This window comes from Melospiza melodia, chromosome 16 (genome assembly GCF_035770615.1).
Source record: "Melospiza melodia melodia isolate bMelMel2 chromosome 16, bMelMel2.pri, whole genome shotgun sequence".
Lineage (NCBI taxonomy): Eukaryota > Metazoa > Chordata > Aves > Passeriformes > Passerellidae > Melospiza > Melospiza melodia.
Window position 1 is genome coordinate 10,168,839 of NC_086209.1, and position 13,562 is coordinate 10,182,400.

General features: G+C 36.4%; 1 protein-coding gene across 4 annotated transcripts in view; it reads left to right on the plus strand.

The window, feature by feature from the left end:
• The window catches only part of TENM1 (teneurin transmembrane protein 1), a 770,840-nt gene that overhangs the window by 112,225 nt on the left and 645,053 nt on the right, over positions 1-13,562 (plus strand). The gene's annotated exons all lie outside the window — the stretch shown is intronic.

Here is a 13,562-nt window from a genome sequence, read left to right on the forward strand (position 1 = left end):
CTGCAGCAAGATTTTGCTATGAATCGCCTGGTCTCATGTGTGGTATCAGAGTAAAGTCTGGGAAAAATGTAGACAAAAAAAATCAGTGAATTATTAGAGCTAAGAATTTAATTAATAGTTTGTTCCTTGTAGACTGGTTTGCACAGAACTTGCATTTTTCAAAATTACTTCCGAATAAGATTTAATATGCAGATTATGTGTATGCACACAAGTCATAGTGAGCAAAGGCTACTTACTCAAAATGTGTGTGAAAAAACTGGTTTGGTTTCATAGGTCAACAAGTAAGTTTTTCTACACCAAAGAAATTACTTCTTCCAGAACCAAGTTTACAATACCAGAAAAATAAATATCTAAAGATTCACTTTCCAGGCATGCTCTTTTTTTTCTTTATTTTTAATTTAAGATTACAATGCTGTAGAATTCCTGTTAACTGATTCTGAGCTGGAAATATATTAAAATTTAAGCTGAGCAGTGTGAAGGCAAACTGATAATTAGATTCAGGAGTTTAGCTGAACATTCAAAGAACCATTGGTTTGCCTATAGTATTTGGAAGTAATCTCAAGATTCATTGCTGATGGAGTATGCATATTTTGGTTTAATTCTAAATTCCAAACAGGACAGGTGCCATAAAAGGATTGATTTTTGAGCCAGTGTCAGTTCTACAGCTGATCTTTGTTCCAGCCATTCCAATAATAGCATATGCATGTCTAGGCTTTGTCTTTTGCTCCTTGGGAGAGAATTCTCCTCAAGTTTTGATTTTTAGTTAATTTTGCTTTAGAACAGATAAAACTTTACACTTCAGGCCAATCTATGGAACATCTGGTTTATCAACAGATGCAGTTCTACCAGTAGGTTTATACCATGGTATTAAAGAGACTGGAAAATTTAGGAAACTGCAGAATAAAAATAATTACTATCATTGTAACAGCAGAGATATTTAAAAGAAAATCTTTTTTTTTTTCCCCTAAGAAACAGCTGCACCTGGAGCTTTACTTACCAAATAAAAGTTTCTTTTTATTTTCAAGCAGTTTTCAATTTTCTGTATCATTGTGTATTTTTAATTAAATCTCTGAATTGTGATTATTCTTCCTGATGTTTAAGCAGTGAAGGTCAAATATAATCATTACAATGACTTTGCTCACCCAAAAGCAGTTTATAAGATACAAATAAATCTTATTTTTCCTAGTAAAGCAAAATGGATTGACTAAAAGATGCCTTAAGCAAAAGTTCTTCATGCCTTTTCCCATTTTTAGTGAGTGCTTTAGTTATTAGGTAGAAAATAACAAGATTAGGACCATGTTAAATTGTTACATCAAGGACTGTAAAACAGTCCTTAAAACCAAAATTCTATTGTACACCTCTTCCAAATTCCAATTAAATTTGACTTTTTTCTTCAGGAGGAAAATTTAACTTGCCAAAAACACCTGAATTATGAAGTATAAGAGCTCTTACTGATGCCCGTAGTTTTAGCTTTCATGTTTTTTAGATTCTGTACTGCCTTAGTGTGTGACTCTGAATTTCATTCAGTGTTAGCAAGTTCTCCTCACAGTTCAGTCAGACAAACCAATCCTTTTCCAGCCTGAGACCCAAGGACACCACTGCAGCTTCAGCCCCAAAAAATGCAAACAGTGAATTAAGGAGAGCAAACTGGGAGGATGTAAGTTCATAACCTGAAGCTGTAATTGGACAATTAACCCCAATATGGAAATGCAGCAAAACTTATAAAAGTGTGAAAAGTTGTGCCTCAGATTCCATCTTGGGTGCTGCCTCAGCTGGGCTCTTGCACTGCCCAAGGTGTGTCCTGTGAAGGACTTTTATTAAATCCCTACTTTATTCCTTTAGCACTGTTGAGCCTCTGATCCAGGCAGCCTCTCAAGGCATCACCACACCATTGTCTTCAGTGCTTTGTGAATTTTGCCTTTTCAGTGCATTTTGCCTTTCACTGCATTTGTTTCTTTTGCAAAATTACACTTCAGGAAACATTGTTATAGATACATCTAATGACAACATTGTAAAGAACAAATTCATTAATTTCAAGTACACAGAATAGATTTTTTTAAATTAGGTGGTACAGACTTACACAGGACAGAAACGGCATTATTTTTCCTGGCAATTTGTGAATGTTGGACTTAAATGTACCATTTTTCTAGGATTGTCTCCCAGAAGTTGAGCAAAAAATGTTCTGATATTGCTCACATTTTCTTCTTTAAGTGTTCTGTAAAATGCTATCACAGAGCAGCTCCTCTAAAACTCCTTCATTGTTCACATATTGAGAGAGGTAGGAGTTTATATTAAAGTTGATGAAGTCAGTAATTTGTACTAAGTAAGCAACATGATTTTATTCCATTTATAGAGGGGGGAATATTTTCTAGATAACACCAGGAGAAACCCCTATTCAGTGATTTCATGCAACATATGTAGGGGTAGATAAGAGATACACTTTCTTTAACACTAGCATATTATGACAACTTCATTTCCTGCTGAGTATGGATAATTTTACTGTGAAAAAAATTATCACCAATGTTAATTCAAATGTTCTCGAATCATCTGGTTACGTTATTTAAATCCCACAGATTTTTACTTTTGTAAGTCAAAGTAGTCTCATGAATATCATATTCTTTTAGAATAAGTGCCATGTTCCCTACTTGGAAAAGTAAAATAGTTCACAGTCAAAAGAATTCTTTATTGTCAGCTTTACTGGGAAATTTTAGAAGATACACTCCTTCTGTCAGTTACTGTGTAATCAAGAGGCAGAAGATCGTGAAGTGAATCTAAAGCTTGTATTTCCTTAAAAATAGTTATCTGCCCCCAATCTGGAACCCAGAGGTTAAAAAAACAAAAACAAACAAACAAAAACAAAAAACCAAAAACAAAAACAAAAAACCCCAACAAACAACAAAGAAAAAACCCCAAAACCAACAAAAATCCAGAAACTTTTATTTCATGTATTGTTTTGGCTGTATCATACTATAATACTCACTGCATTGAGATTTTCAGTTTTAATTGTCCTTAAGGGGCATTATGGAATTTAATATATTTTGGAGAATAATTTAAATGCCACAGTGATGAGCGCTATAGAAAAACCCACCACAAAATCAATTATGACACCTTTAGCTCCCAATCTGAATTTTGTACAGTAAATATCAGAGTGTGCATCCTCTCATTATTACCCTGCCAGTGCCTGTGTTTGTTAAACCACAGAGCTTCATCCATAAATAAATGAGGGCAGGGTTAATGCCAGTAAAGGAATGCTGATTCTGTCTGCTCTAATCTTTTACCTGCACTCAGTTTTTTGTTGCAGATATCAGGGGAAAACACAAATTAATGCCAATGAAGGCAACACAGCACAGAAAGGTAGAGTACATTCCTGAATAAATTATAATGAGGATTTGAATGTAAAATTTAAGCTCCTGTTAGCAATGCAATAAATTCTTCCTACACTGCAGAATTCTGACATAACCATCTGTTTTCAAACTGTTTGTAGTCCTCAGCTAATGTTAAATGAGTTGATGTGAGAGCAGTGTCCATTTCCTTCCTCACCTGCGTTTGTAACCCTGGAGCAGTCTTTCACTGCCAGGCATTTCTAACCTGTGCATCCTCTGAGTGTATGGCTTTGGCTGCATTTTGAGCCTTGTACAAGAAGACTTTCTCAGGAGGAGGAATGTTAATGGACTTAGTTGGAGCTCCTTCAAGCAGCTGCTGACTTTGATCTCTAAAGTGAATCATCCCAGCTCAGGGATGATCAGTGAGCGGGGCTCAGGGAGGTTTGACTGATCCGAGCACAGCCTGCATGGCAATGAGCTCCAATTTGGGATTACCTGGGACTTTGTGCAGCTTACAGAGTTAAGGAAGCTTTTTGCCATCTCAGGTGTTTGTGCTTAGCTCCCAGTTATGTTTTTTGCTATTGCTTTGAAGGTACTGGTCTTTAAATATCACAATTTCATTGCCTATTCTCCTACTGTTCCTGCAGGCTTGGTGCATTGGGTGTGTTGGGTAGCCAGAGGCATTTAGCTGTTAAATATTTGAATTTCAGCTCATTCCTCATTATATATTCCATTACTTTTATGTTATCCTTAGCATGACTGATGCAAAATTTGGGATGTTTTTGTTCAGGATTTCTAGTATACCAGTTATTGAATGTGCTGTTGTAAAATTAGAGTAGGGAAGTTGGAAATGTTACTAAAAACAATTCAATAGCTATTGCCTGTACCCTAAAGTCAAGAATCTAAATGTTCAATTATATGATGGACAGAATGAATTAAAATTCATAGTCTGGGAGGGGAGATTTTTCCTATTCTGGACTGGGTTGGATGTTTTTGGCCCCTTGTAAAAGATGAAATTAAACAAAAGTTGAAGAATGTTATCAGCCCTTTATAGCAAACCATAGCCCTTAAATCCACAGCTAATTTTTAGAGGGCATAGATTTTTTATTTTACTATTTTACTTTTCTAATCATGCAATGGGAGATGAGGAGAAATATGTAACTCAATATTTACTGAGTTACATTCACCCATTGCCCAAAATGTTCAACTTCAGTTGTTATTTTTGGATGCTCAGTACCAACTGCTGTGAAGTTGTCTTGGCTGATGAGCACACAGATGGATGATCAAAGTTGCCCTGCATTTCTGTTTATCAGCATAATCTTTTTCAGTAAAGAGAACAGGCTGTTTAAGATATAGTTGGGTAGGTGACCAAATTCTCAATATTAGGATTAACAAACCTAAACCCATTAAGTGCAGTTATGTGATTTTGTTTTGAATTAAAAGAAAAACACAAAACCCAACCAAACAAAAAACCCCAACAACCTAAAACTCCCCAGTCTGTTGACTGTTTTACAGATTTTAGTTCTAGGTCGCAGATAGCAGTTCAAAACAGGGCTCCAAAAACTAAAATGCATTTGATAGGATTTTAAAAGCCTTATACAGAACATGTAGGTCGATCTTCAAGTTGAAATATTTTTTTTATTTTGTAAGACTGTAGCTTTTCTTTTTCCTTCATAGAATTGCAAGATAAATAAATATTTTAAGTGCAGCTCATGAAGAAAGAAAGAAAAAACCCACAGCATTTTTGTAAACAGGAAATTCCAATTTGCTGAGAATTATAATTAAAAATTCTTGAATTCATTATAGTTAGTAGCATAGATGAACTGAGGTGCAGCATTCCTATTTTCCCCTCTATTTTTTTACAGCTTGCGTTTATGACTTTTTTCTTGCAGCTTAAACTAGCTGTAAGACTGGAGGATAAATCATTTTGAATGGAGGAAAACACACCTTTTATTATAATGTATCAAGTAAAATCTCTGTTTTTACTCTCAGTGAGGTTTTCCTATATCTCCAAGGAGACTGCATTGCTCAGTTTACAGAACACTAAGCCAGCATTTGAGTCTGGGTTCATGTACAGCTTGCTCTGCCATTTTTTCCTGCTCGGCTGAACAGATGATTAATCTTCCTTTCCCTTACAAAGGACTTTTGAACACACAGATAATTGTGAAGTTATTAATATGCATATTATTATTATTATTTCCTCCTCATTTGAAGTACTTTTTGTCACCAGAATGGGAATCTGTACTCCAAAAAGAAAATGTTTGTTTCTAGAAAGGTCTTTTAAAACCCAAAGCTAAGGTAGAATTGCTGAAGATAGACAGACTGCTTGGTTAGCATTGCACACTCTGAATTAGTCCTGCTGAGGGAGGATTTGGAAATGGTTTTCCTTGGGATTCTGGCCCTGCAATGCTGTATAAGACATGGTGCTGGCAACCCATGGAAATCCCCAAAACTGGTCAGACTTAAGACCCCTCTGCTTTGGGATCCCAGCTCAGACATGGGAGAAGGTGACACTCAGTGGTAATTTCATGGCAACTGAGGAAAGAGGACTATTTGAGTCCAGGGTGGGCTTTTTGGTCTTAAGAGCCTGTAAGATTTTTTTTTTTATTACTATTTTCCAGAGTTTGTGAATTCATGCCTGTTTTTGGCATTCATTCTATATCTTATGTCAGGGAGTTCCGCAGTCCCTCTTTGCATTAAGTGAAGTGGTGCCTGCCTGATTTGGGTTTGAACATCCACCTGTGAATTTGTATTTCAGGGTTTCTAATTCTTCCTTCACCTTTTTCACACTTGTCATGATTTTTAGTTGGCTCTTATATATCTTAATATCTTCTTTCTGTTGAAGTTACTTGGTTACCTTTAAGAATTTTTCTCAAGTTCAGTTTCAAATTCTACTCAAATGATTTTTCTCAGATGAAAGGAGCACATAACAATTGTGATGTGGACACAATGCAGACTTTACACAGAAGCATTACACTTTGAGGTTTTCCTGTGATTATAATTCTGAAGCCACTGAACTGCTGTATCATAAGGCTGTGATTGTAACCTAAGATCTCTGTTGCCTCTGGCAATAGCTGTCTTAGAATCAATTCCTAAGTACATAAATTTCAAACTGTTTGGGGGTGTTTTTGTGTGGGATTTTTATTTGGTTTGGTTTTTCTTTTTTTTTTCTTTTTTTGCCAAGTTCATTACTTTACATTTGTTTGGTTCCAATGTCATCTGCCATTTTATCCTCAATCACTCAGTGCCACAGAGTCTTTCTGCAACTTTCCTTTTTTTTTTCAGTCCACTATTGGCTTTCTTCCCCTGAAAAACTTGTCTCCAGTAGCAAAGTCAATCTCCTTTCCATTCTCTTTTCCTGATCATTCCTGAATGTGTTGAGCAGCTGAGGCCTTAGCAAAGATCCCTGTGGGATTCCACCTGAACCTTCCCTTCTCTGAGAAAATGGACTGTTTATTGCAGCTCTTTCTTCCTGATCTTTTAGTTAGTTATCCCTGGGAGGACCTTCCCTCTTATCTTATGTCAGCTTAATTTAAGACCCTTTGGTGAGTGGATCTAACTGAATTCTTCATGGAGATCAGAGCTGGCTGTGTTAACCCTGTGCTCACTCAGTTTATTTCGTTTATTTTCAGTGATTTTTTTCTTAGAAGAGTCTAGTGGATTGTGAGGTAATACAGTTTAAAAAATAAGAAAAAGAAGTCCTGTTGATTCTATTTCAAAGTAAGGTCACTCATTGATAAAGTGGGCAGACCAACAGCCTATTTAGGTGCAAGTTTGCTTAATTTTTCTTGAAAAAAAGTTATTTACATTCTCTACAAGAAAGTTATTTTTATTCAGGAGACATGCTACCTGTGTTTGATATTGTTTCAGTAAGCACCTTCCAGCAATGGACAATTGATAGGACTTGCTGGGGATAATGAGGTAGATGAGAGTATTTTGTGAATTCAGCCACATTTGGCTCTTGTAACACTTCAGTACTTATGGTACCCCCTCAGAATTCAGTCAAATGATGTCAGTTTGCACTGCTTGGAAGCAGAGAAAAATGTACATTTTGGTTTTGGCACTTAACCTCAAACTGCTTGTAGCCACATGCCAAAGAAAGAATTGACCTGTACTATTTGCAATACAGATCAAACGCCAATACTTTGGAAATCAGGGGATTATGAGTGATGTGACATTTTATAAATTGCAGTTTAACCACTTGCCATTGCAATGTACAAAGAAAATTATATTTGCAATCTTTTAAAAGTGTTCTTAAGACAAAGTTTTAGTTTGTAGAGCAGCAGAATTTGTCCCTACATTTTCTGATAACTTCTGAAGTAGTAGAAGCTGCTACAGTTCACACTCTAGTGTTGGAAATACATGCCACAAGTCCCATCTTCAGAAACTCTGAGTCATTATGCCTTGGAAAAACCTGGGGACTTATGGATAAGGCACATAACAAATGTAAGATCCTTCTTCTCATATTTATTTTAAGGATAAAAGACCAAAAGTTTATGATTTTGGAAAAAAAAGATAAGTGCAGTCTGCCTTGCATGTGTACAGAGAATAATCTGTGTTGGTAATTTGGTAAGGCTCAGAAGGAAATTCAGCAGGCCTGGCTGTGCTTTGTTTGTGTAACTCTTTTAACAGGCAATAACACAGATGAGCATCATTGCAGGCTGAAATGGGAATTTTTTTGAGCCTACATGACATTTACTATTTTTCTCAGGCTTCCTTCTACCTTCTTTTAACACTGGTTTATTAAATCACATGTAATGCCACTTTTCAGCTTTGATTATGATACATTTTATGCTACTATTCCTCAAACTTTCAAAAATACCTTGTTTTTTAAAGAGAATGGAAGAGTAACAAAAGCAACCCTGTGCTATTATCTAATCTAGAAATCTCTGTCATAAGCATTACAACTTTAGCAAAAGTAAACCCTAAAATATTTTTTTTAATTGTGTAAAGAAACAAAAGTGCTTCTAAAACCACTATATGAATTATTGCATTCTCCAAATAAAATTTTCATTTTCTAAAGCATCCTAAAAACTTAGTAAACAAAGAACAATGTACTCTAAAGAGATTTCTGCTTTGATTACATTTGTGTCTTTCATAATGGATTATTAATAGAAAAAACATTCAAACTAAAGAGAAAGTAAATATTTTAGATACAAATATATCTCCAAAGTTTATTTGTAATAATTCTTAGAATTACAAAAAAAGCCAACCCTAGTTCTTCTTAAGGAGGTAGCATAAAAAAAAGAGGCAATTTAGAAAACTTGACCTCTCAGTCTTTAATCTGGCGGACAAAATATCTTCAATATAGGACTTATTGTACCTGTGAAAACCAAAAACTAGGGTGTTTAAGTCGTGCTTATGTCTATTTGAGTAATCAGAAAAAGTTTCAAAGTGCAATTATAGAACAAAAGATCTTGAACTGGGACTTATTACTAGTTTGGCAAGCTTGAGACCTCCCACTTAGTGAATTGATTGTAATTTAACTATAAATTGATTTTTCTCTCGTTTTTGCTGTTTTGATATTTTATATGTTCGAATATTATACTGCTTTATTTTCATTTTTAATGCTAAGGCTGAAAGAGGAACAATGAATCTTCTGATGTCAGGGTGAGCTAAAAAGGTGTGGAACTATAAGGAAAAGGAGGCAAGTGCTGAGCACCAGCTGTGGCAGCAACATGTGAGAGCAAAACCCATCACGTGGGTAAATCTTGTGCTGAAAGCAGAGCTTTGTCTGGCTCTCCCTGCCCCAGACAGGTCTGTCTCTGGGGTCCAGCAGGTGCCAATTTCTGAGCCTTTCCCCCACATCCTTGGGGGAATGATCCTCGCTGCAGTTCGGGCATGTCCAGTCAAGCCTTGCTGTGGAATTGTCCTCTCTCTGCAGGACAGGATGTCTCTGTGTCTCTGGAAAGAGCTAACACCGGCAGAAAAAGAATAATAATGAGAACAAATAATAGAGCACCACAGTGTCTGGCTGTCTGGCTTGTATTATATGGGGGTTTTCATCCCTGGGAAGTGCTGAAATTGGAGATAAGTTGTGCCCAATAATAACCCCAGTCCCACAGTTGTGGATTTTGGGTAAATACAGGGGGAGCAGGCAGGGTTCCCTGCTCCTGTGACAGCCTCACCCATTGGACATGTCAGAGACACCACAGCAGCCCCCAGGACAAGGGCTCTGACTCAGGGTACTTTCTTTAATTATTATGCGGGACAGGAGCATTGTCATAGCACATATCTGTTTTTTAAGTGTCTTGCCAAACAGATACCATTTTTAAGATTCTACTCTCATTATTATATTTCCCTGCAAATGAGAACTGATGTGTGGAAGCCTAATAAACTAGAACAGTTAGAAAAATAGAGTACTGCTGCCAAGCGTATCAAGATGAATGCTGATTAATTCCATTTGTCTCAGTGATGCTGCACGCATGTACATTGGTGTGATGTAAAACAGAATTTAAAGAATGGGAGAAATTAGTAGTAAGAGTGATAGTCACCACAAGAGAGAATGGACTGACACTTTCAGCATAGATATTTTTAGACTTCAAATTCAGGGATGTGTCTCTCTGCCAAGAGAGCACATCTGATGTAAGAATGTTCAGTCTTTCTCAGTATCAGATAAACTGCAGTGCTTGTGTGCAGCAGAGCCATCACCTCCAGTAGTACTTTGAATATTGGCAGATTTGGGTGCTGCTGCTCTTATTTCAGGCAGTGGTTTTCATTCATAGAAAAAATTGTATTGAGAAGAACAAATTTTTTTCTTCTTCTTCTTCCAATCTCAGTGAGGTGTAGGGTTAATAAATCCTTTTTATGCAGGAAGATTTACCAGTATCATAAAAAGCTAATGTATGGATTTGTATGAGGCAGACGCTATAGCAGCTGTAGAGATACAATATGTTATTGGGTGTTAAAGGAAATGTCTCTTGTCTGGCCCTAGGAATGACACAGGGATGAGTCTGGCTGTCCTGGCACCAGAGATCAATCATGTTACATTAGTTTGCTTTATTTGACACTGTCGTGTTACTTTATATTTCTTGGAGGTGATACAAACTCCGCAGAAGAGAATTATCAAGGCTGGCAGTACACAGATTAGACACTTGCACTGTTTTGGGTATATGTGTCTTTCCTAGATTGATTACTGCTGTATTTTAAGGCAGCTCACATAATTTGTTGCACCAAAGATGAAAATAAGCCTCTAGGTTTTTTCAGCATCAAGGATCTAAATTCTAATGACAGAACCCATTGAAGCAATATTTGAACACTGCTTTAGAAGCTCACAGTAATTCTGAAACCTCAGTGCCTTTCTTCTTTACATGTCTTTATGACATAAACTTTGCATTCCCAAACTCCAAACTGATGAAGCTATAAAATAAAAAAAACTGTTACTGTGCTTGGGAATGGTTTGAATTCAGAGATGTCTTCATAGTATAGTTCAAATTTAGAGGTTAGGCTGAGCATTTATTTAGTGCTTGCTACTGCAGCCTTAATTAGAGTGGTAAAATAGTACTTAGCCTGTTAAGTATCTGTCATAAGGAACTCTTCAGACATTGCTGCAGAGACTGGGTCTTGGTGCAGCCATAAAATTCTGGAAAATATGTAACTGAGAGCAAGAAGAGAGAATTACCTCACCAGGCATTAAAGACTTTGCAACAATAAAACCAGCCATAACCACTAACTTTGCTTTCATGAAAGCTGTTACAGGAACAGCATTTTCTATGTATTTCACAATATAAGAGGTATTAATGATTCATAAATTAATTATTATAAAGAAATGCTTTTGAATTATAGCTCTGAGCAATCTGCGTTGAAGACTGTACTTGATGATGCAGTGAATATCTATCAAATGCAGAATAATCTTGTACAAAACTCTGAGATCAGTTCTTTTTTAAAACAAAAAAAACTTTGGAATGCAATTATAAGACAAGATATGGTTAAATGTAATTTGGAAACAATTTATTAACTAAAGTTAAAATTGCAAGAAAGTTTGTTAAGAATAGAAAGCAACAGCAACTTGTCAATAATTTTAATGAAACTTGACATTTATATTTGAGGTATTTTCACTTTCACTGATTCTACCTGTGTGCTGGACACTTAAATCATGAAAAAGGAAGCTGAAAATGCTTACCTCTTTCACAGAAAGTGATGCAGTTACCTGTTTAAACCTGAAGGAAGATAAATTAAAATTCATATTCAAATCAAGCCTGTACAGCATGTTGAAGATCTTATATGAAGGAGAGGAGATAAAAAAAACCAAAGGGAAAAGTTGTGTAGGTGCTTGAATAATTCTTTAATCTTATAATGTATGTTTAGGAGTTAGCCAATTCTTTGTTGTCTCTAGAAGTATTTTATTTTCCCATCCTAATTAATAATCTTGGGTTTTGAATTCTGCCTTTCTTCGATAGTAGAGAGTAATGGCAATGAGGATGCTAGAGTTTTTCCTTTAGAAAACTCTTAATAGCTAATGGAGCACATGTGGGGTTTTTTAATAGTGGAAAGGATCAGAGAAATTGGATTTGAGGTGTTTAATTAAGTCTGTTCACAGACAAATGGTCTTGATGAGTGACAGGTTGGCATGGTTAAGTCCACCAGGAAAAACAGCAATTAGAATGAACCTGTGGACTCTGCATCACAATCTTTTCAAGGTCAAGCCACAGAACTAATTTAGAAAAGAACTAACATGATGTTGACAGAGAATCAATAATGTAAGGCACCATAGGATATTTCACTAATGTGAAGTTGCTTTAACCCCACCCCCCAAATCAACATTTGTTCACAATTTATTCAATTTTAACTCTCCTGAGGTGTAGAGTTTTGTGAATGTGAATATATGAGTTCTTTACCTTTCCCTTCTTTCATAAAACTGTTGAAAATAAAATTACTCAAGGATTTAAAAACTGGTTAGTGAAACCAGTCAATTTTATATATGCAGAATATTTTAAAAAATTGAGTTCCATTTGAGTTGATGACAAATACTTTCTCTGACAACATTTAGGATAGAAACAACATAATACAAGGCAATATAACTTAAATGTTCATGTCTTTACAACTAAGGCAAACATTTGCATTTGAATATCCATTGAGAGGAATGAATCCACTTCATATCTGCCTGGTAAGTTCTGCTGTTGTGTAAAGTATAATTTTTATTTTACTTACTGTCTAAGCAGTTTCAGTTTTTGTTTCTTTTCTTGGCATACTTCTTATTGTTTCTGTACATTTATTCAAGGAGGAATTGATGCTAAATTGAAATTCAGCATGTTATCTACATATAGGAAAAATACATTGTCAGTTTTTTTCTTTCATATGAAAGCGCAGATGTTTTCCTGAATAGACACTGGCAGAAACATAATTCAGAGAATGTGGTAGAGACTTTGCAAAATATTGCACAGGTAGGCTGAACAGGTGGATCTCCAAAGAACTTCAAGCTTACAACTTGAATGCAAGGGCACCTTCCTCTAGGAATACAATACACTTCATTTCCACAGTCCCAACACACACCTGGATTCAGTTGGTCAGAGAATCAAAACTTCCACACCACAATCCAATCACCAATTCTCTTCAGGCAAACAATCTTCCACAACGCATTCCACTTGCCAACAGCACAAGAGCAGAAAATGAGATAAGAATTGTTTATTTTTTCTCTGAGATATAGAGAATGTAAAACCCAGAAATATTCTTGGGAAGAATTTGTGCCTTGCTTTTCTCTGTGAAGAGAAATGTGGCGACAGTTCTGGAGGTCAGGGGATGTCCAGAGCATGGAAGAAGGCTATTGCCATACACATCTACAAAAAAGCCTTAATGGAGTATTCAGGAAATTATTGGCCCATCAGTTTTACTTCAGTCCCTGGGGAGACTAGAGAACAGATCCCCCTGGGGCTGTCACAGGTCAGGTGAAGCACAGGATTGGAAAAGCCAGTGAGGAATCACTGAGGGCAAATCATGCTTGACAAACCTGGTCACCTTCTAGGACTGAGTGACCTGCTTTGTTGATAAGCTGAGCAGTAGATATCAAGTGACTGGGCTTTTCCAAGGCTTTCAATAGAGTTTCCCAGAGTCTCCTCCCTGAGAAGCTGATGTGCCACAGCCCATGCAGTGGGTGGGGAATTTGTTGGCAATCAGCAGCCAGAGTGTGCTGGAAGTGGCTCCTCAAATTGGCAACCTGGCACAAGGGGGGTCCCCAAGGATCAGTGTTGGGCCTGGCACTGGTTACTGTCATTATAAATCATCTGAAAGATGGATCAAGTG